We start from the raw sequence: 25,880 nt of genomic DNA, 5'->3' as shown, positions 1-25,880 counted from the left end.
GGCAAGTGCCTGTAATCCCAGCTACTCAGGAGGCTGAGGTAGGAGAATCACTTGAACTCAGGAGACTGGGATTGCAGTGAGCTGAGATTGTGCCACTGCACTCCAGCCTGGGTGACAGGATAAGACTCTGTCTCAAAAAACAAACAAACAAAAAACAAAGGAGTGGAGATAGTTCTATGAGCAAAGCAGCTTTTAAATATCTGATGACGTGTGATTTCCTTAGTGAATTTTCTTATGTCCCTGTATTAGTGAGTTCTTGCATTGCTATAAAGAAATACCTGAGACTGGATAATTTATGAGAAAAGAGGTTTAATTGGCTCCCAGTTCTGCAGGCTGTAGAGAAAGCGTAGTGGTGTTTGCTTTTGGGGATGTCAAAAAGCAAAAGGCAAAGAGGAGCAGGTACGTCATATGGTGAAAGCAGGAACAAGAAAACGAGGTGGGAGATGCTACACATATTTAAACAACCAGATCTCATGAGAACTCACTCACTATCATGAGGACAGTATCAAGGGGCATGGTGCTAAACCATTCATAAGAAATCTGCTTCTATGATCCAATCACCTCCCACCAGACCCCAACTTCAACATTGGAGATTACATTTTAATATGAGATGTGCAGAGGGACACACATTTAAACCATATCAGCCTTCTTCCTGACTCCACCACACTGTAATTAATCAAGCAATATTGCAATGACTGGTTTACATGTCTTTCTAGTTCACCAGTAATAAGCTCTTTGAAGGTAGGGATAGTCTTATTCCTCTTTGTATGTCTACCACATCATAAATATTACATAGATTGTTTTGAATTGAATATATATTGTTGCTATTGTTTGGTCTTGTAGGTTATCATCATCAATCTCTAAATGAAGTTACTTGAAGCAATTCTTCAAACAATAATAGTAGTAAGATAAACATTTAAAGAGTGCCTTTAATGTTCAAGGAATTATGAAAGACACAAAGTTGAATATGACATGGTATCTGCTTTGGAGAGGCTCATGGCTAAGGAAGTATATTAGTTTGCTAGGTCTGCTGTAACAAAATATCACAGACTGGGTGGCTTAAATGACCACACAGAAATTTATTTCCTCATGGTTCTGGAGGCTGAAAGTCCAAAGGTCAAGGTGCTAGCAGGGTTGGTTTCCTCTGAGGGCTCTCTTCCTGGCTTGCAGGTGGCCACCTTCTCACTGTGTCCTCAAATGGCCTTTCCTCTGCGCATACGCCTCCTGTTATCTCCTTGTATGTCCAGATTTTCTCTTCTTATAAGAGCCAGTAAGACCGAATTATGGCCTACTCTAGTGGCTTCATTTTTTTTTTTTTTTTTTGAGACGGAGTTTCACTCATGTTACCCAGGCTGGAGTGCAATGGCGCGATCTCGGCTCACCGCAACCTCCGCCTCCTGGGTTCAGGCAATTCTCCTGTAGTGGCTTCATTTTAACTTAATCACCTCTTCAAAGGCTCCATCTTCAATTGCAGTCACATCCTGAGTTTCTAGGGGTTAGGGCCTCAACATATGAATTTGTGTGTATGTGGAGAGGACACAAATGAACTTATAAAAGGAAGAAAACTATACTAAATAGTTTAATATCAATCAGCTTTGATGGGAGGCATCTGGGAAATAAATCATTCAGAACAGTAAACTTTGTAGCAGAAATCGGAGATGGAAGTTTGAGACTTTAATGGAATCTAATAATCAAGACTTCAATGGACTTTAATAATCAAGACATTCTCCTGAAGTCATTTTACAAAAATCGATATAAATTTTCAAGTATCTTATTTGGAAAGCCATCGTGTAACTGGGCCAGATGGTCGGCACGAACTATACTCATTTATAGTCTTTTAAGATAGATAAATATCCTCCATGGGTAAACAGTGTAGTAGTTTATTGGCAATAATTTTGGAATTAGGCTGTTCTGGTTTGAGCCGTGGTTCTGATAGGTCCCAGTCTCTGTCATTTATCCTCAGGCAAATGGCTTATTCTCACTAAGTTTCTTTCCTTGTCTGTAAGATAGGGGTAATAATAGTTCCTATTTCATGGGGTGGTTAGGATTCCATTAATTAACTATAGGCTTTGTACATAGTAAATGGTCAATTAATTGTAGCTCTGTTCACAGGTGGTTAGTGGCTTGAATTCAGACAGATTATTTATTAAACATAATTATTCTTCCTGCTCACCCCTGAAGCTTAACTCAGTTTGTCATGCAGTTTGTTTGTTTGTTTATTTATTTATTTGACAGAACCTCTCTCTGTTGCCCAGGCTGGAGTGCAGTGGGGCCACTGTACTCACTACAGCCTTGAATTCCTGGGCTAAAATGATCCTCCCGTCTCAGCCTCCTGAAATGCTGGAATTATAGGCATGAACCATTTTGAGTGGCCTCCAGGGCTATTTTATTAACCTTAAGAGATGCATCTGTAATAGTTCTAACTTGAGAACCTTAGATAGAGATAGTATACCATAAATTCAAAGCATTTCTAGAGATTATGATAAATTTTAGTGGTTCTCATGAAAACATTAAGGATTTCTTTCGCAATCTGAGAGAACTTCTGTTATGAGGGCACTATAGCATTAATCACTCTGTACTGTACTGTGTATATGTTTGCCTGCTTGGTTAGACCGTGAATTCCTAGAGAAAAGAAAACATGCCATGTTTATCTTTGTACTGTGGTGCAATGATGGTGTTGTGGTTCAGAGCACGGTCTTTGGAGCCAGACTTCTTAGGTTGACATCTTGGTCTATATCCAGACTTTTGGGATTCATACTTTACTTGTTTGTGTGTCCTTGGGCAAGATACTTAACCATTGGGAACTCACTCACCTGTGAAGTAGAAATAATAATGATGTCTATTCATAATGATTTCTATGAGGATTAAATGAAAAAGTATATGTAAAGTACTTAAAATAGTACTTGGTACACAGGAAGCATTCAGTAGGTTTTAATCATCATTAGTATAGCACATAGCTGTGCTTAATAGACATGTGTTAAGTGAATGAATAACACTGATTCTGAGTAGGAAGAAACTGGTGGTGCAGTGCTATCTGGCATTCTACAGCTAAGCATGCAAGCAAAATTGTGTGGTGAAGAACCACTCTCAGGGAACAGTGGCTTATGATAATAATGAGCTAGCAAAACCTGGAAGTAAGTTTCTGATAACTCTGTAGAATGTGTGCTAATGCTGATGAGTCCAACACTATGGTACACTTTTTCCAGCAAATAATGAATACTTTTTGAGGGGAAAAACCCCTGGGGAAATAAAATAGCCTCAGGAAGCTATGAAACTCTTGCTTTATTTTTGACTTGGCACAGAAAATGGGGCACATACCTTGTTCTGAACTGAAGAAAGTTTGTTGTAATTTTTATTTCATGTTTCTCTTTTGTCTTTGGTATAGCAGAGTCTTCTGGTGCCTATACAATACTCCGTCCCCCTTCTTCCTTGCCAACAGTCCAGATTTTATAGCCACCTTCCTGTTACAGATAAATCCTGATTCGTCTAAGTCCATTGTGGACTTAGACACAGCTCCCAATACACACACACGCACGCACGCACGCACACACACATGCACATGCGCATGTCTGATTTAGGAAGGAGCATAATACACAATTCTGGCCAAAGAGAAATGAGGGAAAATCTGTGATGAGGGTTTCTGGAAAAGGTTTTCTTACTCTTAAAAAGAGAGACGCAGGAGGAGGCAACCTCATTTTCTGCTGCACATTGCTACTTCAGGATGAAATGTTTGGAAGTGTGACAGCATCTTGTAAGTATGAGGGGGAGCTAGCTATCAAAATGTAAACAAATTTTCTTTTTAGAATCAATGAGATTTAATCTATCACAGAAATTTAAGCTAACGTGTGAAATGACTTTCTCTATTTTTTCTATGAAGTTTATGGTTATCTCATTGTTACATTCTAGATTTCTACACTTTCCATCCAGTGCATTCAAATATGTTGACAATTTTTAGAGTGAAAAATGTGTACTGTTGCTTACTTTAAATCTATGATTTTTGATCCTTGTTTCCAGAAATATTTTCAATCTCTTATTTTTTATAACAGTTTGTCAAAATACAATTCACATACTATGCAATTTGCCAATTTAAACTGTACAGCTCAATGGTTTTTAGTATATTCACAGAGTTAAGCATTTGTCACCACAATCAAGTTTAGAATATTTTCATCAACCCCGAAAGAAACTTTGTAACCATTAGCAGTCATTCCCCATTTATACCCAGCCCCTTTAGTCTTAGGCAGCCTCTAACTTACTTTCTGTCACTATGGATTTGCTTATTCCAGAAATTTCATTTAAATGGATTCCTCTATGATCTTTTATGACTGGCTTCTTTTACTTGGCATGTGAAATGTTCATCCATGTTGCAGCATGTATCAGTATATCATTTCTTTTCTTGCTGAATAGTATTACATTGTATGGACATGCCATATTTTATTAATCCATTTCATCAGCTGATGGACATTTGAGTTGTTTCCATTTTTTGGCCATTATGAATAATGCTGCCACTCACATACTTGTACATATTTATGTACACATTTTTGTGTGGCCATATGTTTTCAGTTCTCTTGGGTGTATACTCCGGAGTGAAATTGCTGGGTCACAAAGTAACTCTATATTTAATCTTTTGAGAAACTGCCAGATATTCTTTAAAGTGGCTGCACCATTTTGTATTTCCATCAGCAGAATATAAAGAAACCACTTATCTGCATTCTCTCCAATACTCATCATCTTTCTTTTGGATTGTAGCCACCCTAGTGGTATCTCAATGTAGCTTTGATTTGCATTTCCCTGATGGCTAATGATGTTGAGCACGTTTAATGTGCTTATTGCCCATTTGTATATTGTCTTTGGAGAACTTTCCATTCATATTTTTAAAAATTAACAAACTTTATTTTTAGAGCAGTTTATTTAGGTTTATTGAAAAAATGAGCAGAAAGTACCAAGTTCCCCCATATTCCCTTACCACTCCCCGAATCCACACACAATTTCCTCTATTGTTAACATCTTGGATTAGTCTGACACATTTGTTATAATTGATAAGCCAATGTTGATACATTATTATTACCTGAAATCCATAGTTTATGTTAGGGTTCACTCTACATTGTATATTCTGTGGGTTTTGACAAATTTATAATGACATGCAGCCACCATTATGGTATCATACAGAGTTATTTCATTGCCCAGAACATCCCCTATGTTCCACATGTTCATCCCTCCCACTTCCCCTTTCCTCCAAAACCCTGACAGCCATTAATCTTTTTACTGTCTCCATAATTTTGCCTTTTCCAGAATGTCATGAAGTTGGAACTGTATAGAATATAGCCTTTTCAAATTGGCTTCTTTCACTTGAATATGGACTTATGGTTCCTCATTGTCTTTTTATGACTTGATAGTTCATCTCTCTTTATTGTTGAATAATAATTTATTATATGGATGTACCACAGTTTATTTATCCCTTCATCTATTGGATGACATTTTGGTTGCTTTTGAGTTTTGACAATTATGAGTAAGTGGCTCTAAACATTTGTCAGCATGTTTTTTTGTATAGATACGTTTTCAATTCATTTGGGTAAGTGAATGCAATTACTGGATTATATGGTAAGAGTGTGTTTAGTTTTGGGAAAAACTGCCAAACTATCTTCCAGAGTGACAGTACTATTTTACATTCTCACCAGCAATGAATGAGAGTTCTTTTTGTTCCTTTTGTCCATTTTTAAATTGGGTTATTTGTCTTTTTATTATTGACTCGCAAGAGTTCTTTATATAGTCTAGATATAAGTCCTCATCAGGTGTATGATTTGCAAAATTTCTCCCCATCCTGTGGGTTGTCTTTATTTTCTTGTTGGTGTCCTTTGAAACATAAATTAAAATTTTGATAAAGTCCAGTTTATCTTCTTATTCTTTTGTTACTAGTTCTCTTAGTGTCTTGTCTAAAAAGCCTTTGCCTAGCCCAAGGTCATGATTCATTCGTACGTATTCTTCAAAGAGTTTTATAGTTTTAGCTCTTTTATCCATTTAAAATTAACTTTTATATGTGATATGAGTTTGGCTTCCATCTACACTTTTTTGCATAGGGATAAACCTGCCGTCCCAGCACCATTTGTTGGAAAGAGTACTCTCTCCCCCATTGAGTTGGCACTCTTGTTGAAATTAATTGGCCATAAAAATGAAGGCTTATTTTTGGGCTCTCAATTCTGTTTTATTGATCTGCATTTGTATCCTCATGCCAGTACTGCGCTGTCTTGATTACTGTAACTGTGAAGGAAAGTTTGAAAACAGGAAGTGTGAGTCCTCCAGCTTTGTTGTTTTCTTTGAGATTGTTTTGTCCATTCTGGGTCCCTTGTCTTTTTCTTTTCTTTTCCTTTCTTTTCTTTTCTTTCTTTTCTTTTCTTCTCTCTCTCTCTCTCTTCCTTCCTTCCTTCCTTCCTTTCATTTTTCAGACTGAGTCTTCCTCTGCAATGCTGCTCACTGCAACCTCTGCCTTATGGGTTCAAGCGATTCTCCTGCCTCAGCCCTCTGAGTAGCTGGGATTACAGGCATGCACCAGCATGCCTAGCTAATTTTTGTATTTTTAGTAGAGATGGGGTTTCACCATGTTGGCCAGGCTGGTCTACGAACTCCTGACCTAAGGTGATCTGCCCACTTTGGCCTCCCAACTGCTCTGGGATTACAGGCATGAGTCACCACACCTGGCCAATGGAATTGTTTTCTTAATTTCATTTTGAATTGTTTATTGCTAGTATGGAGAAATACAGTTGATTTGTGTATATTGATCTTATATGCTACAACCATGTTGAACTGATTTATTATTTCTAATGGTTTTAGTAGATTCATTATGTTTTTCTACACATGAGACAATATCCTCTGCAAATGGAGGTAATTTTACTTTTTTCTTTTCAATCTAGATTATTTTTATTTCATTTTCTTGCCTACTTGACCTGGCTAGAACCCCCAGTACAACGTTAAATGGAAGCGGCAAGGGTGAAATTTTTTTTTTTTTTTTTTTTGAGGCGAGCTCTACCTCTGTCTCCTAGGCTGCAGTGCAGTGGCATGATCTCGGTTCACTAGAGCCTTGACCACCAGGGTTCAAGCAATCCTCCCACCTCCGCCTCCCGAGTAGCTGGGACCACAGGCGTGCACCACCATGCCAGGCTAAATTTTGTATTTTTGTAAAGACAGAGTTTTGTCATGTTGCTCAGTCTGGTCTTGAACTCCTGGGCTCACGTGATTTTCTTGGCTCGGCCTCCCGAAGTGCTGGGATTACAAGCATGCGCCACCGCACCCAGCCTGAGAGTGGACATTTTTGTCTTGCTACTGATCTTAGAGAAATCGTTTTAGGTCTTTTACTATTAAGTGTGGTGCTAGCTATGTTTTTTTTTTTTTTTTTTTTTTTTTTTTTTTTTTTTTAGATGCCCTTTATCAGGGGTGTCTGAGGAGAGGAGAGGCAGCAACAAGCAATGGAAAAATAGATGTTGGTGGGTATCTCACAGAAGGTTCTGTGCCCTACCTTTTGGACAAAGCCCCAAGGACAGGTCAAAACCTGTGACTGTCCAAGACATTCAAAAACAGAGCCAGATTGTGCCATGCTCCATATAGTAAAATTAGAGTTCAAAATAGAAACTGGGCTGGTTGCAGTGTCTCACACCTGTAATCCTAGCACTTTAGGAGGCCAATGTTGGAGGACTCCTTGAGCCTAGGAGTTTAAGACCAGCCTGGGCAACACAGAGAGACCCCATCTGTACAAAAATAAAAATTTTAAAAAAATCCATGCACCTGTGGTCCCAGCTATTTGGGAGGCTGAGGTGGGAGGATTGCCTGAGCCCAGGAGGTCCAGGCTGCAGTGAGCTGTATTCACACCACTGCACTCCAGCCTGGGTGACAGAACAAGACCCTGTCTCAAAAAACAAACAATAATTTTTAAAAAATGAATTTGAGTTGTAGGAAAATAAGGTTACATGTTTTTTACTCATACAAATTATAAGCTGAAACTCGTAATCACTGTGTTATTAATCACTGAATAACTTTTACATCAGCTTTTTTTCACTCGTAAGTAGTAATGGGTATGCATAATAACAATTTCCAGTAACATAATCTTTTTGGATGCCTGTCCGGCTCAATATGAGTCAATTCAATTTCTTAGTGAATAAATTTTTTAAATGCTAAAACATTTTTTGGAATTAGCATTGATTTTTTAAAGAGAATCTCCTGTGGCTATAGGAGGGTATCTTTAATTTATTTGGAGTAAAAGAATAATACATTTATAGAAAAGACAATCACATTTTACATAGAAATCAATGCCATTTTGCCATGTAAAGGCTATTGGGAAGCTGGCTGAAGATTTGAATCTTGAAGCATTCCCTTTTATACATTCAAATGAAACACTTATTCATTAGTATAAAACACAGGTATACTTTCTTATTTTGTAGGACTCTTTCAGAAGCAGGATTTCATGCAAATTGTGGACATACATTATGATTTTCCTAATTACCACCCTACATTATAATTGAAAAAAACCATCTAAATTCTTGAATTTGGCCCCGGAATTCAAAACAAAAAATACTTATAATATTACTTTTTTCTGCATTTTCAAAAATTTACCCATTTTGAGAAGCCTACATTATCATATTTATTTAAGTGCTTACTTTACTTCTTTTTCCTCTTGAAAACTTAGAAAAGCATTGATATTATGTATTGTTTTTTACTTTAAAACCAGTGGTTCTTAATCCTGGATATGCAATAGAATCGAATGGGTTGCTTTTATTTATTTGTTTATTTATTTATATTGTGTGTGTTTGTTTTTTAGAGACAGGGTCTTGCTCTACCAGCCAGTCTGGAGTGCAGTGATGCAATCATAGCTCACTGCAACCTCAAATTCCTGAACTCAAGTGATCCTCCTGTCTCAGCCTCCTGAGTAGCTGGGACTACAGGCATGTGCCACCACTGGGTTGCTTTTAAAAAATAACAACACATGGGCCTTAGGCACCCCAGGGGTGAGAGTTTGTCACTGGTCTCCTTTAAAAGCTCCCTATTAATTTTAGCATACAGCCTGGGTTGAGACTATTGTTTAAATGATCACCAGAAATGGTGAATTTTATGATACGTAAATTATACCTAAATAAAATTGTATTAAAACAATAATCAGCAACAGGTATCTAAAGCCTCACCGACATAAAGTGTCTCACCCATATGACTATCAGGTGCCAACAGGACCAGTTTCCCCAGGATCGAGAAGTTTCCCCACACGAGGGACTTGCAGTGCTATAGCATTGGGAAAATCCTGGGCAAACTGGGAGAGGTGGTCACCCTATAATATGAAAGAGATGGCTTTTCTAGATAGAAGAGAACATTTTTCCCTTATTGGTGAAGGTTATTTGAGGAGAAACAGCCATAGTTCTAGCTTCTTGCTCTTCTCAAAGACACTCATTGTTGCTATTTCTTTACCACCTACTCACTCATGATCACCTCGTCCTTTGACTTCAAACTCCACCACCTCATTGAGATTATCCTCTTGGAGATGACCAATACTTTGTAATCACCAAATCTAGCGACTCACCAGTGTCTTCTGCTGATCTGTCCACCCCTTTCTCCTTGTTTTCTGTGGCACAGTATGACAGTGTTTTTTCTATTCTCCTTGAACCATTGCCATCGCCTTTGTTAGCTCCATTTCTTCTTGTTGTCTAGGTATAGGCATTTTTCATGGTTCTGTTCCTGGCTCTCTTTTCTTACCTATATATCCTTATGATTTCATCTGATTCCTTTCTGCATAGATTCCTATTGTCAGTGCTGTTATCATGACCAGGACAGCCTTTCCCTCTCAGTATCTATGGCCCTAATGGGGTAACAGAAGAAAGACAAACACCTGCTTGCAAAATCTTAGAAAACTTTATTGCCTTCACAATGAGTCCTGACATTATAGGGGGCAGAATATAATGTGACACATCAAGACAAAATCGTAGGAATTAACTTTTACAAAGTTTCATATTTCCTGTCTCAATAAATTGCAAACCCCATGAAAAATTCTGTGTTGTCTCCTTAGCATTTTAGTACCACTGCCTGGTACATAGTAGGTGTTAAAAAATAATGAGGTCGGGCATGGTGGTTCATGCCTGTAATCCCAGCACTTTGGGAAGCTGAGGTGGGTGAATCACCTGAGGTCAGGAGTTTGAGACCAGCCTGACCAACATGGAGGAACCCCGTCTCTACTAAAAAAATACAAAATTAGCCTGGTGTGGTGGCACATGCCTGCAGTCCCAGTACTTGAGAGGCTGAGGCAGGAGAATTGCTTGAACCCGGGAGATGGAGGTTGCAGTGAGCCGAGAGCATGCCAATGCACTCCGGCCTGGGCAACAAGAGTGAAATTTCATCTCAAAAAAAAAAAAAAAAAAAAGAAAAATCAATAAATAATGAGCTGTACATCTTCAATAGCAACACATTTTCGGTTGTGTCTCAGTTCTGCCTTTCTTACACCATTCTGCGTCACATAAAATAGTAGAGGGAGATGGGAAAGGCCTGATTGCAATGAAGGGGTTTGGCCTGAGTGTTCTTTTAAGTTCTTTTGGTATTTTTGTGACATATAGCATTTACCCAGGAGCTTTGGAAAAGTTTCTGGTTGGATCTAGATACTTTAAAGGTAAAGCCATTCCCTTCCCAAGTTCCATTAAACCTCAAGTTTCCATAAATCATAACAACACTGTATAACTATATGCCAGTTCCAAAATCACTACACAATATTTTAAGTGAAAAGGAAAGTAGGCAAATGGTCTGTAAGGAGCTAGAAGAAAGGGAGTCAAAGGGGAAGACTCAGACGTCATGTCTCTTCTTCTGTTTAGAAAGATAGCAGACAGATCATCAGCAGACGCTTTACTGTACCTTGGCAGATGTCTTTCTATGGGGCTAATGAGTGTGTGAGGCTAAGATAGCCCATGGAGACTGTGCACCTAATTCTAGTTCTGATTTTGTGATCAGCAAGCAGGAGTCAGATTATGTTGCAGCAACCAATGTAGACTTTTCTACAGGTATGAGCTATTCAGTTGAGTTGACGGTTATGTTTCTCATTTTAAAGTTTTGACTTAGCATTAGTCTGTAGTTGTAGCATACGTTAGTTGTCCCAAGCCCAGTCATCTCTGGATGCACTGACAAAATGGAATTTTTCTTTTGACCTGCAAAACTGGAAGAATGTAGTGGCTACATCAAGGAGATAACGCTCTGTGAAACAGTAAGCTGACCCCGGAGGCAACATGTCTGGCTCTCCTTTTCTACCTCTGAAATTCCTATTCAATATCTCTAGCTCTAACTTCTCTTGAGTTCCAGTCATTTGGGCATCTCCACCTTCATATCCTAGGCCCATGTCAAACTCATTTTTTTTTTTTTTTTTTTTTTTGAAGGTCTCACTCGGTCACCCAGGCTGGAGTACAGTGGTGCAATCATGGTTCATTGCAGTCTGCACCTCCGAGGTTCAACTGGTACTTCCATCTCAGCTTCCTGAGTAGCTGGGACCATATTTTTATTTTTTGTATGGAAGGGGTCTCCCTATGTTGCCCACTCTGGTCTCACATTGAGACCAGCCATCCTCCTGAGCTCAAGTGATCCTCCCACCTCAACCTCCCAAAGTGGTGGGATTACAGGTGTAAGCCACCTCACCTGGCCTCAGACTCATTTCTAAATGCAAATTACTAACCTCAAACTTCCAATCCTGTATCATCCCTGCTTTGGATTTTTTCAGAGGACCTCTAGCTTGCATAGTGCTTACTTGTTTTATCCATTGTTTGTTTCCCTCCACCACAATGTAAGTTCCATGAGACAGGAGTTTGTGTATGTTTTGTTCATTGCTGTATTCCCACTACCAACAATAGTGCCTAGCATGCAGTGGGTATTCGATGGATATGTGTTGGGTGAATGGAATCCTTTCAGTCTTGTTTTCAAGTATCTTTCTGGTTAATGTCATCCTTTCCCTTTTTATTGACACCATTACATTAGACTATGAAATAGAATCTACCAAGTCTTATATAATCTAGGTTTTTGTTACTTTAATCCTGTGTGTTACTGCCAGATCAATCCTACTTGGAACTTATCTCTCATTATGTCATTCCCTTACTTATAGCTCAATACTGTTTTAACATAGGATCTTTAGCGGGGCATTTGGAGCCACCACCCTATGACCCCAATCTGTCACTTCAATTCTCTTTCCTGTGAGTCCTTTACAGATGCCTTATAGTACAGCCAAATTGGGCTGCTTGGTCTTTGAATATTTCTTGAACTTTCCTGTCTCTGTGCTGTCTTATTCTTTGCTAACAGAATCCCAGTTTCATCCAGGCAACAATGCATTCAGACCCACAGGACAGATACATCATGATAACACCAATCATGGTAATCCTGTTCCTGTTTGCCAGATGCAGCATTTACTTTTCCAGCTTACCTTGTAACTAAGGGTGGCTATGTAATACATTTCTTCTGGTCAGTACAATAAAAGAAGTATTCTGGGGGTAGGAGAGGCTTCAGGGAATGGTTTTATTTTTCAATATAAGCTACAAGCATGGGAAGAGCTTATGGTGTTACCTCTTTTCTCTTGTTTGGATTTGACTGTGAAAGAGCATATTGTTACCTTAAAATTGTAATAGTCATCTTACTGTCAAGTGGGGTCAAGACTAAGAACAAAATGCCAAAATATTGAGAATGTCAGAGTTGATTGAGTCAATACATGAAACTGGACACGATTCCTCCAGACTTCATGTTATCTGAGATAATGGAATATCTTTATTATTTTAGTCATTTTTGTTTGGGTATTTTGTCAGGGGCAGGCAAATGACTTCTGATTGGAGCATAGTCCTTTGAAAAGATTTTCTCTTTATTTCCCCTGTCTCTTTCTGGAACTTCTATTAGTTGGAGCCTCTGGATTAATTTCTTTACTTTTCTCCTCCTTCCTTTTCCTCTGTTCCCTTTATCACCGTTCTAATTTCCTTAAAGGTCCTCAATTTTAGCCCCAACCATTCTACTAAATTATTGATTTAAGTCATCAGATTTTTAATTTACAAGGTCTCTTCTTCCCTGATTGTTCTTAAGAAATGTATCTTGTCTCATAAATGTAAATTTTTTTTTAAAATTAGAGGCTAGTGATTATTGTTTTGAAAAGTTTTCTCCTGCTACCTGTATTCTTTGAGACGGAGTTTTGCTCTTTTTACCCAGGCTGGAGTGCAATGGCGCGATCTCAGCTCACTGCAACCTCCACCTCCTGGGGTCAGGCAATTCTCCGGCCTCAGCCTCCTGAGTAGCTGGGATTACAGGCACGCACCACCATGCCCAGCTAATTTTTTGTATTTTTATTAGAGATGGGGTTTCACCATGTTGACCAGGATGGTCTCGATCTCTTGACCTCTTGATCCACCTGCCTTGGCTTCCCAAAGTGCTGGGATTACAGGCGTGAGCCACCGCGCCTGGCCCTTCCACTTACTGTCTTTAGAGTAAAGGTATTCCTCAATTGTTGGGTGACACTAGGCTGTCCTTTTTCTTTCTTTTTTATGTATATATATATATATATAATTGCACTTCAAGTTCTGGGGTACATGTGTGGGACATGCAGGATTGTTGCCAAGGTACATACATGTCAACGTGGTTTGCTGCCTCCATCTGCCTGTCACCTGTATCTGGCATTTCTCCCCATGTTATCCCTCCCCAAACTCCCTACCCCCCACTGTCCCTCCCCTATTCCACCCCAACAGGCCCCAGTGTATGATGCTCCCCTCACTGTGTCCATGTGTTCTCATTGTTCAACACCTGCCTATGAGTGAGAACATGTGGTGTTTGATTTTTTGTTCTTATATCAGTTTGCTGAGAATGATGGTTTCCAGGTTCATCCATGTCCCTAAAGGACATGAACTCATCATTTTTTACAGCTGAATAGTATTCCATGGAGTATATGTGCCACATTTTCCTTGTCCAGTCTATCATCGATGGGCATTTGGGTTGGTTCGGTCTTTGCTATTGTAAACAGTACCACAGTGAACATATGTGTGCATGTTTCTTTTTTTTTTTTTTCTTTTTGAGATGGAGTTTCGCTCTTGTTACCCAGGCTGGAGTGCAATGGTGTGATCTCGGCTCACCGCAACCTCCGCCTCCTGGGTTCAGGCAATTCTCCTGCCTCAGCCTCCTGAGTATCTGGGATTACAGGCACGCGCCACCACGCCCAGCTAATTTTTTGTATTTTTAGTAGAGACGGGGTTTCACCATGTTGACCAGGATGGTCTCGATCTCTTGACCTCGTGATCCACCCACCTCGGCCTCCCAAAGTGCTGGGATTACAGGCGTGAGCCACCGCCCCTGGCCGCATGTTTCTTTATAATAGAACAATTTATAATCCTTTGGATATATACCCAGTAATGGGATTGCTGTGTCAAATGGAATTTCTATTTCTAGGTCCTTGAGGAATCATCACACTGTCTTCCACAATGGTTGAACTAATTTACACTCCCACCAACAGTGTAAAGTGTTCCTATTTCTCCACATCCTCTCCAGCATCTGTTGTCTCCAGATTTTTTAATGATTGCCATTCTAACTGGAATGAGATGGTATCTCAGTGTGGTTTTGATTTGCATTTCTCTAATGACCAGTGATGATGACCATTTTTTTGTATGTTTGTTGGCCTCATATATGTCTTCTTTTGAAAAGTGTCTGTTCGTATCCTTTGCCCATTTAAATGGGTTTGTTTATTTTATTTTATTTTTTCTTGTAAATCTGTTTTGGTTCTTTGTAGATTTTGGATATAAGTCCTTTGTCAGATGAGTAGATTGCAAAAATTTTTTCCAATTCTGTTGGTTGCTGGTTCACTCTAATGACTGTTACTTTTGCTGTGCAGAAGTTTGGAGTTTAATTAGATTCCATTTGTCTATTTTGGCTTTTGTTGCCAATGCTTTTAGTGTTTTAGTCATGAAGCCCTTGCCTATGCCTATGTCCTGAATGGTTTTGCCTAAGTTTTCTTCTAGGGTTTTTATGGTGTTGGGTCTTATGTTTAAGTCTTTAATCCATCTGGAGTTTTTTTTAGTGTAAGGTGTCAGGAAGGGGTCCAGTTTCTGCTTTCTGCACATGGCTAGCCACTTTTCCCAACACCATTTATGAAACAGGGAATCCTTTCCCCATTGCTTGTTTTTTGTCAGGTTTGTCAAAGATCAGATGGCTGTTAGATGTGTGGCGTTGCCTCTGAGGCCTCTGTTCTGTTCCATTGGTCTCTATCTCTGTTTTGGTACCAGTACCATGCTGTTTTGATTACTTTAGCCTTGTAGTATTCTTTGAAGTCAGGTAGTGTTATGCCTCCAGCTTTATTCTTTTTGCTTAGAATTGACTTGGCTATGTGGGCTCTCTTTTGGTTCCATATGAAGTTTAAGGTGGTTTTTTCCAGTTCTGTGAAGAAGTTCATTGGTAGCTTTATGGAGATAGCATTGAATCTATAAATTACTTTGGGCAGTATGGCCATTTTCACGATATTGATTCTTCCTAACCACGAGCCTGGAATGTTTCTCCATCTGTCTGTGTCCTGTCTTATTTTGTTGAGCTGTGGTTTGTAGTTCTCCTTGAAGAGGTCCTTTACATCCTTTGTTAGTTATATTAATAGGTATTTTATTCTCTTTGTAGCAACTGTGAATGGCAGTTCATTCTTGATTTGGCTCTCTATTAGTCTGTTATTCGTGTATAGGAGTGCTTGTGACTTCTGCACATTGATTTTGTATCCTGAGACTTTGCTGAAATTACTTATCAGTTTCAGGAGATTTTGGGTTGAGACGATAGGGTCTTCTACATATACAATCATGTCATCTGCAAATAGAGACAATTTGATTTCCTCCTTTCCTAATTGAATACGCTTTATTTCTTTCTTGCCTGATTGCTCTGGCTAGAACTTACAATACTATATTGAATAGGAGTGGTGAGAGAGGGCATCCTTGTCCAGTGCCAGATTTCAAAGGGAATGCTTCCAGTTTTTGCCCATTCAGTATGATACTGGCTATGGGTTTGTCATAAATAGCTTTTATTATTTTGAGATATGTTTTGTCGATACCTAGCTTATTGAGAGTTTTTGGCATAAAGGGTGTTGAATTTTGTCAAAGGCCCTCTCTGCATCTATTGAGATCATCATGTGGTTTTTGTCTTTGGTTCCTTTTATGTGATGAATTATGTTTATAGACTTGCGTTATGTTGAACCAGACTTGCATTTCTGTGATGAAAGCCTACTTGATCGTGATGGATAAGTTTTTTGATGTGCTGTTGCAATCAGTTTGCCAGTATTTTATTGAAGATTTTTTGCATCTGTGTTCATCATGGATATTGGCCTGAAGTTTTCTTTTCTTGTTGAGTCTTTGCTGGGTTTTGGTATCAGGATGATGTTGGTCTCATAAAATGATTTGGAAAGGATTCCCTCTTTCTGGATTGTTTGGAATAGTTTCACAAGGAATGGTACCAGCTCCTCCTTGTATGTCTGGTAGAATTTGGCTGTGAACCCATCTGGATCAGGGGTTTTTTTGGTTGGTAGGCTATTAATTGCTGCCTCAATTTCAGCCCTTGTTACTGGTCTGTTCAGGGTTTTGACTTCTTCCTGGTTTAGGCTTGGGAGGAGGCAAGTGTCCAGGAATTTATCCATTTCTTCCAGGTTTGCTTGTTTATGTGCATAGAGTTGTTTGTAGTAATCTCTGATGGTAGTTTGTATTCCTGGGGAATCGGTGGTGATATCGCCTTTATCATTTTTTATTGCATCTATTTGATTCTTTTCTCTTTTTTATTAATCTGGCTAGTGGTCTATTTTGTTGATCTTTTCAAAAAACCAGCTCCTGGATTTATTGATTTTTTGAAGGATTTTTTTGTGTGTGTGTCTCTATCTCCTTCAGTTCTGCTCTGATCTTAGTTATTTCTTGTCCTCTGCTAGCTTTTGAATTTTTTTTATCTTGCTCCTCTAGATCTTTCAATTTTGATGATAGGGTGTCAATTTTAGATTTTTCCTTGCTTCTCATGTGGGCATTTATTGCTATAAATTTCCCTCTAGACACTGCTTTAAATGTGTTGCAGAGATTCTGGTACACTGTGTCTTCATTCTCATTGGTTTTGAACAACATCTCTATTTTTGCCTTCATTTTATTGTTTATCCAGTAAACATTCAAGAGCCAATTGTTTCCTTGAAGTTGTGCGATTCTGAGTTAGTTTCTTAGCCCTGAGGTCTAATTTGATTGCACTGTGGTCGGAGAGACTGTTCGTTATGATTTCCATTCTTTTGCATTTGCTGAGGAGTGATTTACTTCCAATTATGTGGTCAATTTTAGAATAGGTGCTGTGTGGTTCTGAGAAGAATGTATATTTTGTGGATTTGGGGTGGAGAGTTCTGTAGATGTCTATTAGGTTTGCTTGGTCCAGATCTGCGTTCAAATTCTGGATATACTTGTTAACTTTTTGTCTCGTTGATCTAATATTGACAATGGAGTGTTAAAGTCTCGCACTATTATTGTATGGGAGCCTAAGTCTCTTTGTAGGTCATTAAGAACTTGCTTTATGTATCTGTGTGCTCCTGTATTGGGTGCATATATATTTAGGATCATTAGCTCTTCTTGTTGCATTGATCCTTTTACCATTATGTAATGCTCTTCTTTGTCTCTTTGATCTTTGTTGGTTTAAAGTCTATTTTATCAGAGAATAGGATTGCAACTCCTGCTTTTTTTTTGTTTTTCCTCTCCATTTGCTTGGTAAATTTTCCTCCATCCCTTTATTTGAAGCCTATGTGTGTCCTTGCATGTGAGATGGGTTTCCTGGATACAGCACACTGATAGATTTTGACTTTTTATCCAATTTGCCAGTCTGTGTCTTTTGATTGGAGCATTTAGCCCATTCACATTTAAGGTTAATATTGTTATGTGTGAATTTGATACTGCCATTTTGGTGCTAGCTGGTTGTTGAGCCTGTTAGTTGACACAGTTTCTTCATTGTGTCGATGCTCTTTACCATTTGGTATATTTTTGGGGTGGCTGGCATTGGTTGTTTTTTTCTATGTTTAGTACTTCTTTCAGAAGCTCTTATAATGCGGGCCTGGTGGTGATGAAATCTCCCAGCAATTGCTTGTTTGTGAAGGATTTTATTTCTCCTTCACTTATGAAACTTAGTTTGGCTGGATATGAAATCCTAGGTTGAAAGTTCTTTTCTTTAAGGATGTCCAATATTGGCCCCCACTTTCTTCTGGCTTGTAGGGTTTTTGCTGAGAGATCTGCTGTGAGTCTGATGGGCTTCCCTTGTGGGTAACCTGACCTTTCTCTCTGGCTGCCCTTAGCATTTTTTCCTTCATTTCAATCCTGGTGAATCTGATGATTATGTGCCTTGGGGTTGCTCTTCTTGAGGAATTTCTTGGTGCTGTTGTCTGTATTTCCTGGACTTGAATGTTGGCCTGCCTTGCTAGATTGGGGGAGTTTTCCTAGCTAATATCCTGAAGAGTGTTTTCCAGCTTGGATTCATTCTCTCTATCACATTCAGGTACACTTATCAAATGTAGATTAGGTCTTTTCACATAATCCCATATTTCTTGGAGGCTTTGTTCATTTCTTTTCACTCTCTTTTTCTCTAATCTTGCCTTCTTGTTTTATTTCATTGAGTTGATCTTCAATCTCTGATATCCTTTCTCCTGCTTGGTCAATTCAGCTATTGAAACTTGTGTATGCTTCACGAAGTTCTCATGTTGTGTTTTTCAGTTCCATTAGGTCATTTGTATTCTTCTCTAAGCTGTTTCTTCTCATTAGCATTTCGTCAAACCTTTTTTCAAGGTTCTTAGTTTCTTTGCATTGGGTTAGAACATGTTCTTTTAGCTCAGAGAAGTTTGTTATTACCCACCTTCTGAAGCCTGTTTCTGTCAATTCATCAGACTCATTTTCCATCCAGCTTTGTTCCCTTGCTGGTGAGGAGTTGTGATCCCTTGGAGGAGGAGAGGTGTTCTGATTTTGGGTGTTTTCATCCTTTTTGTGCTGGTTTCTTCCCATTTTGTGTATTATCTAGCTGTGGTCTTTGTAGTTGGTGACTTTCAGATGGGGTCTCTGAGGGACATCCTTTTTGTTGATGATGAATTTACTTCTGTCTGTTTTTTAGTTTTCCTTCTAACAGTCAGTCCCCTCTGCTGTAGGACTGCTGGAGGTCCACTTCAGACCCTGCTTGCCTGGGGGATCACCTGAAGTAGCTGCAGAACAGTAAGCGTTTCTTACAGTTTCTTCTTCTGTTATCTTCGTCCCAGAAGGATACCCACCAGATGTGAGCCTTAGCTCTCCTTTATGAGGTGTCTCTTTGGATATATGGGGTTCGGGGAGCTGCTTGAGGAGACAGTCTGTCCCTTATGGGAGCTCAAGTGTTGTGCTGGGAGCTCTGTTGTTCCATTCAGAGCTGCTGGGCAGGTACGTTTAAGTCTGCTGCAGTGGAACTCATAACCTCCTTTTTTCTCCAAGTGCTCTGTCCTGGGAAAGTGGAGTTTTATTTATAAGTTCCTGATGAGCTGGTGCCTTTTTTTTAGAGATGCTCTGCCCAGGAGGGAGGTAGCCTAGTCACAGTCTGCTGGCAGAGGCATTGCTGAAATGCTGTGGGCTCTGTCCAGCTGCCATGTGAACTTCCTTGCAGTTTTGTTTACAGAGGTATAGTTAGAACTGACTCAGTAATGGCAGTCTGCGTCAGCAATGGTGGACTGCCTTGGTAATGGCGGACAGCCTTGGTATTGGCGGACTGCCTAGATAATGGTAGAGTGCCTCGGTAGTGGTGGACTGCCTCAGTAATGGCAGATGCCCTTCCCCCCACAAAGCTGGACCATCCTGGGTCCAGCTGCCCTTGCTGTGAAACTCTCAATCCAGAGCATTTCAGATTGCTGGTCTTTGTGTGGGTGGGGCCTGCTGAGCCAGATCACCTGGCTCCCTGTTTCAGCCCCCTTTTTTTCAGTTGAACGGGCAGCTCTGTCTCCCATGCTTTCCAGGTGCCTGTTGAAATGGCCACCCAGATTTGTGTGAATTTTTGTGTGGAGATCCGCTGCACCAGCTGAAACAGCGAAGCTGAAACTCGTGGGGGTTTTCAGCCCGGGAATCTCCTGGTTGGTCAGTGGGCATTAAAAACTCGTTTGGAAAGGCACTGATCACTCAACCTCTGTGTTGTTCTCACTGGGAACTGCACTCCAGAGGTGTTCCTATTCGGCTATCTTGGATCCAAATCCCAGCTGTCTTTTTACATTTGCAAAAGGGTCTTAAAAGTTGATTGGGAGCTTTATGTACATGGATGGACTTCCTTATATGTGATCAGGCAGCAAGCAAGCTTTTTTTTTTTTTGAGACCCCAAAATAGTAGTTCTTATAGATATTTTCTTTTAGGGTATTAAATTTCTCCAAAGAAAATCATCAAAGGAGTATACAGATTTGTGCAAATATTCCAGGAGTAGGGTGGGTCAAAATGTTCATGGGCCCTACAATTTACTACCTAGGCTTTCACTTAATCCTTCTCAGTCATGTACTGCTAAATATTAACAACTACGTATGTGAAAGAGGAAAAAAGACCTAATTTGCAGCCTTTGCCAGTATCTGTGGTGTGGTTATTCTCAACATGGCAGATTTCAGCCTACCAACATGATGTCACTTAATGTGGAGTTGGGAAGATACACATAGTAGCTTGCCATCATCACATAGTATTTCTACCACATAGACACAATAGGTGTAAATAACCTTGAGGAAATATATAGTAAAATATAGTAAAAACAATTAGGCAGTTATAAGCTTTGAATATTGATTATATCTGTTTTTAATACAATTTATTTAGTTGTAAGTTTGTATAATTTAAATTTTTAAATGGTACTATTTAACAGTGCAAAATTCCTGGCTTGAAAAATTCCTGAAAATTTAGCAATCAGTTCTTATAAGCTGGTACAAACTAGTTCCAGAGCCTCACTGCTGTTTCCAGTCCTAGGCCTAACCCTCACCATTTATTGTATCTGATCTTCCTGATTCTGGAACCTCTATTCCTTATTTTCTCCTCAGAATATAGTTCTGGTAGCCTGCAAGGTGGGGTGGTGAAAGATAAAGAGTTATGGTTTAAATGTATGTGTTATGACTGAGTAAACCTAGGAATCTACAGCTTATTGTACAGGCTTTTAACAAATCCCTACATTTTCAGCCACCTACCTAAACACTTACTTATCACAGTGTCTAGCACCACAGAGTCCTTAGCCTTCTTTGTCTCTGCCAGTAAAAGAAGTTTCTCTGCAGACACTGAAGAGCAGTGCCTCTGCCTTCCTGGGTCAGGTGCTGCTCTTCTACCTGCTTCCTCTCTTTTAAGATGTTGACATCATCTGTTGGTTATTATTTTTTCTCCCATTCTCTTTGTTCTATTGGGTTTATACCTTTTATATTTCCTTTCTACATTTAGGTGGCAGCAGATAATTAAGCATATTCAATAAGGTTTAAGTGGAAGAACAGCTCAGTAAGTATTGCATTTAAAATTTGTTGAATTGACTTAAGATTCCTGGAGTTGTTGTAGCAACAATGAAACTCTATCAATTAGCAGGAACTCACTAACTACTGATTTATTCAGTGTATTACTTTATTCTAGGCTATTAGATCCCACTTTGATTTTTCCTCTATTCTTTCTTTAAAATGAACTTTTAGTTTTACAATAGTTTTATAGAAAAGTCACAAAGATTGTACAGAATGTTCTCATATACTCTCACCCAATTTTTCCTATTATAAATATCTTACCTTACATTTGTATGTTACATTTGTCACAATTAATGAACCAACACTGATACCTTATTATTGATTAAAGTCCATACTTTATTCCGGTCTCCATGTTTTTTACATAATGTCCTTTTTCTGCTCCAGGATCCTCTTCAGGATACCACATTATATTTCATCAGTGTATCTCCTTAGGCAAGTCTTGGCTGTGACAGTTTTCAGACTTTCCTTGTTTTTGATGACTTTGACAATTTTGGAGAGTACTGATTAGCTATATTACAGAATGTCTGTCAACTTTGATTTGTTTCTCTCATTATTAGACTGAAGTTATGGGTTTTTGGGAGGAGGACTACAGAGGTTAAATGTCATTTTTGATATTATATCATATTAAGGGTCTGCAATACTTAATGCAATTCTGATGCTAACCACTTGGAATAAATAGCACAGACTCCAAGTTAAGGTCACAATCCCCAGCAAGCCTGCTCTGACTTCAGATGCGTGTCATACATTGGGAGGTTCCCAGGCCACCCACACTTCTGCCCAACTAACTACACATTCAGGGGTTCTCATAAGCCTTTCAGCTTTGATAATTCCCTAGAATGACTCACGAAATTCAGGGAAGATCTATACTTATGATTACAACTTTATTATAAAGCATACAAATCAGGGCCAGACAACTGAAGAAACACATAGGAAGAGGCCAGGGAGAGCTTCAAACATAAACTTCTGTGTCCTCTCCACATGGAGTCAGGATGTGTCATGCTCCTGGCACATGAATGTGTTCACAACCGGAAAGCTTTTCTGAGCTGTGGTGTCCAGAGTTTTGAATTAGGATTTCATTACACAGGCATGATTGATTGAATTATTGGCCAGTGTTTGAACTCAGATTCTAGGACCCCACCCCTTCAGAGAGTTGGTTGGGCTGAGTTGATAACACCTGGCTCAAAATCTCCAACTCTCTAATCACATGGTTGGTCTTTCTGACATGCCAGCCCCCATCCTGAAGTATCTTACTAGCATAAACTCTAGGATCTGAGGGACTCATGAATAAGTCACTCTTATAACTTTGGAAATTCCAAGGATTTGGCTTCTTCCTCCCAGGAACCAGGGATGAATGAAGGCCAGTCAAATTCTTTACTATACAGCATACTATCAACTTGACTTACCATTGATGATGGTGACCTGATCACCAGGCTGAGGCAGTGTTTGTCAGGTTTCTCCACTGTCAAGTTACTCTCTACCCTCACCTTTTCCAGACTCTACTCTTTGGAAGGAAGTCACTAGGTGCACTTGAGATGTAAAAGTTATACTCAACCTCTTTCAAGGGTAAAGATCTACATTAAATTAATTGGAGTAGTTTGATAAGAGAGATCTTTATCTTCCTCTTATTTATCTATTATTTTATATGAGTATGGATTCATGAATATTTTATGCTTTGGGTTATAATCTAATAGAGCTTTATTTTACTACTCACATTGTTCTAGCCTTGGTTGTTGGAAACTCTTTCAGTGGCATCTTGTGTTGCTTTGACATCCTCCCATCACTGTGAATTGTTTTGTTTTTGTTGGTTTTTAGCGCTTTTTTTCTTGTACTATAAGATGCTCTAAGCTCATCTTCTATTTCCTTCCCCAGTCCTAGAGCCAGCCATTTCTCCAGAGAGTACTGGTTTTTTTTATTTAATTGGAGAATAAGTTTTATCTACATTCTTTTTAATTATTTTCTTTTCTTTGATTTCTTGTTTAAACTTTATTTTTGGATATAATATTATCAGTCAGTGCTCATTCTCATTGTGGGTGGGATTACTGAGATACAGTAACTGTAAATCAGGGTCTGTCTTTCCTCTTGCACAGGAGACAAAAACAGCATTTTAAGTAAAGTAAAAGTTGCAGTTGCAAAGGCCCTGAGTGTTTTCTTTTTGATAACACCCATGATCCCAGAAGGGATGAAATTGTCTAAAATGAAAAAGAGATGCACAGCTCAGGGGTTAGTCATATGAGACTATGGAAATAGCAAGAAAAAACATGATTTTGACTTCATGATTTTTGTCTCAACTTTTATTGTGGAGATTTAGTATTGGAATTTAATCTCTGGGAGGCCTGGAATATCTGTTTCCTCGCCAACTTTTTATGTTATGATGAATTTAAACATATAAAAAAGTTGAAATAATTTTAGCATGAAATAATTTTATAGTGAAATCTATTGATATGATCTAGATTTTATCATTAACTGTTTATATTCCTTGCTCTATCACATATCTATTGATCCCTCTATCCATCTATTAATCTTCCTATTTTTGATATATTTTATTTGTATACATCAGTATACTTCCCTAATACTTCAGCATGTGTGTCAATAACTAGAGTTCAATATTTACATACAGTTTTTAAAATGTAAAATTTCTATACAATGAAATGTGCAAATGTTAAGTATATATTCACTGAGTTTTGACAAACACATATGCATAACCCAAGCCACCATAATCATGTAGAACATAACAATCACTCCAGAGAGTTCCTTTATCCTCCTTTCCAAACAATCCCTGCCCACATTTCCTCCAGAGGTGGAGATTACATTATTCTAATTTTTTTTTATCCACTATGGATTAGTTTTGTCTGTTCTAGAATTTTATACAAATGTAATCATACAGTATGTATTCTGAGGTGTAATGGTTTCTTTCACTAGCATGCTTTTGAGATTTATTTCTGTCATTGCAAGTTTGAGCTTTTCTTTTTTGAGAAAGGGTCTCACTCTGTCACTCAGGCTGGAGTACAGTGGCATGACCATGGCTCACTGCATCCTCAATTTCCCAGGCTCAGGGGATCCTCCTAGCTCAGCCTCCTGAGTACCTGGGGCAACATGCAGGTGCCACCATGCCTGGCTAATTTTTTTTTTTTTGTATTTTTTGTAGAGATGGGGTTTCACATGCTGTCCAGGCTGGTCTCGAACTCCTGGGCTGTCTGCTTGTCTTGGTCTCCCAAAGTGGTGGAATTACAGGTGTGAGTCACTGCACCTGGGCTTGATCCTTTTAATTGCTTTTTATTTGTTTTGAGTTGGAGTTTCACTCTTGTTTCCCAGGCTGGTGTGTAGTGGCGTGATCTCAGCTCATTGCAACTTCCACCTCCCAGGTTCAAGAGATTCTGTCTCAGCCTCCCAAGTAGCTGGGATTACAGGCACGTACCATCACGCCCTGCTAATTTTTGTATTTTTAGTAAAGACAGGGTTTTGCCATGTTGGCCAGGCTGGTCTCAGACTCCTGACTAACCTCAGGTAATCCGCCCGCTTCAGCTTCCTAAAGTGCTAGGATTACAGGCATGAGCCACTGTGCCTGGCCTTAATTGCCTTTTATTTATGAAAATACAAGTTTAGAATCCATTATTTTATTGACTGGGCATTTTCCTACTTGGGACTACTACGAAAAGAGCTGTTATGACCAATTCCATTGAAATCTTGTGGGCTATATGTTTTTCTTTCTCTTGGGTAAATGCTTAGCAGAGCAATTGCTAGGTCATAGAGTAGGTGTATATTTAAATCTCATAATCCCAGACCATTTTCCAAAGTGGTTGCACCATTTCAAATTTTCTCTAACAAAATGTATGAAAGTTCCAGTTGCCTCACAACCTTGTCAGTGTTTGTTTTTGTCAGTTCTTTAAATATTTGAGATACTGGTGAATATGTAATGTTATATATTGTAGTTTTAATTTGTATTCCTGTTGACTAATGATATTGAGCACTTTTTTAATGCACTCATGTTTATTCATATAACTTCACTTTTAAGAAGCATCTTTTCAAAACTTTTGTCTATTTTTCAATTCGATTTTTTTTTATTGTGAATGGTCACCGAGCACTAGTGTGGCCATAGAGACCCCCACCCAGGTGGCGCGGAGGAATTGAAAGGCAGACACTTAGAACAACAAAGTGGGTCTATCCAGGGGGCCAGCAGCCTTCTGAGCTGAGAACTTCAGGGGCTGACAGCATTCCAGGCTGAAGCTCTCAAGCAGACTGACCCATGCATTTATTCCCTCTGAACAGGTGATCACTATTAACAGATGTTTGGTATTTTCTCATAACACAAAATATGCCAACTAGGCAGCTGGTGTCTACTTACCACTGATCACAGGCAAACTAAAAAGTATTCTCTACAAGGGAGCCATGGGGGCAGGGACAGTTATCTTCAATAATT

Source organism: Cebus imitator, unplaced genomic scaffold, assembly GCF_001604975.1.
Source record: "Cebus imitator isolate Cc_AM_T3 unplaced genomic scaffold, Cebus_imitator-1.0 Scaffold532, whole genome shotgun sequence".
Lineage (NCBI taxonomy): Eukaryota > Metazoa > Chordata > Mammalia > Primates > Cebidae > Cebus > Cebus imitator.
Note: the sequence above shows the minus strand (reverse complement) of the source record.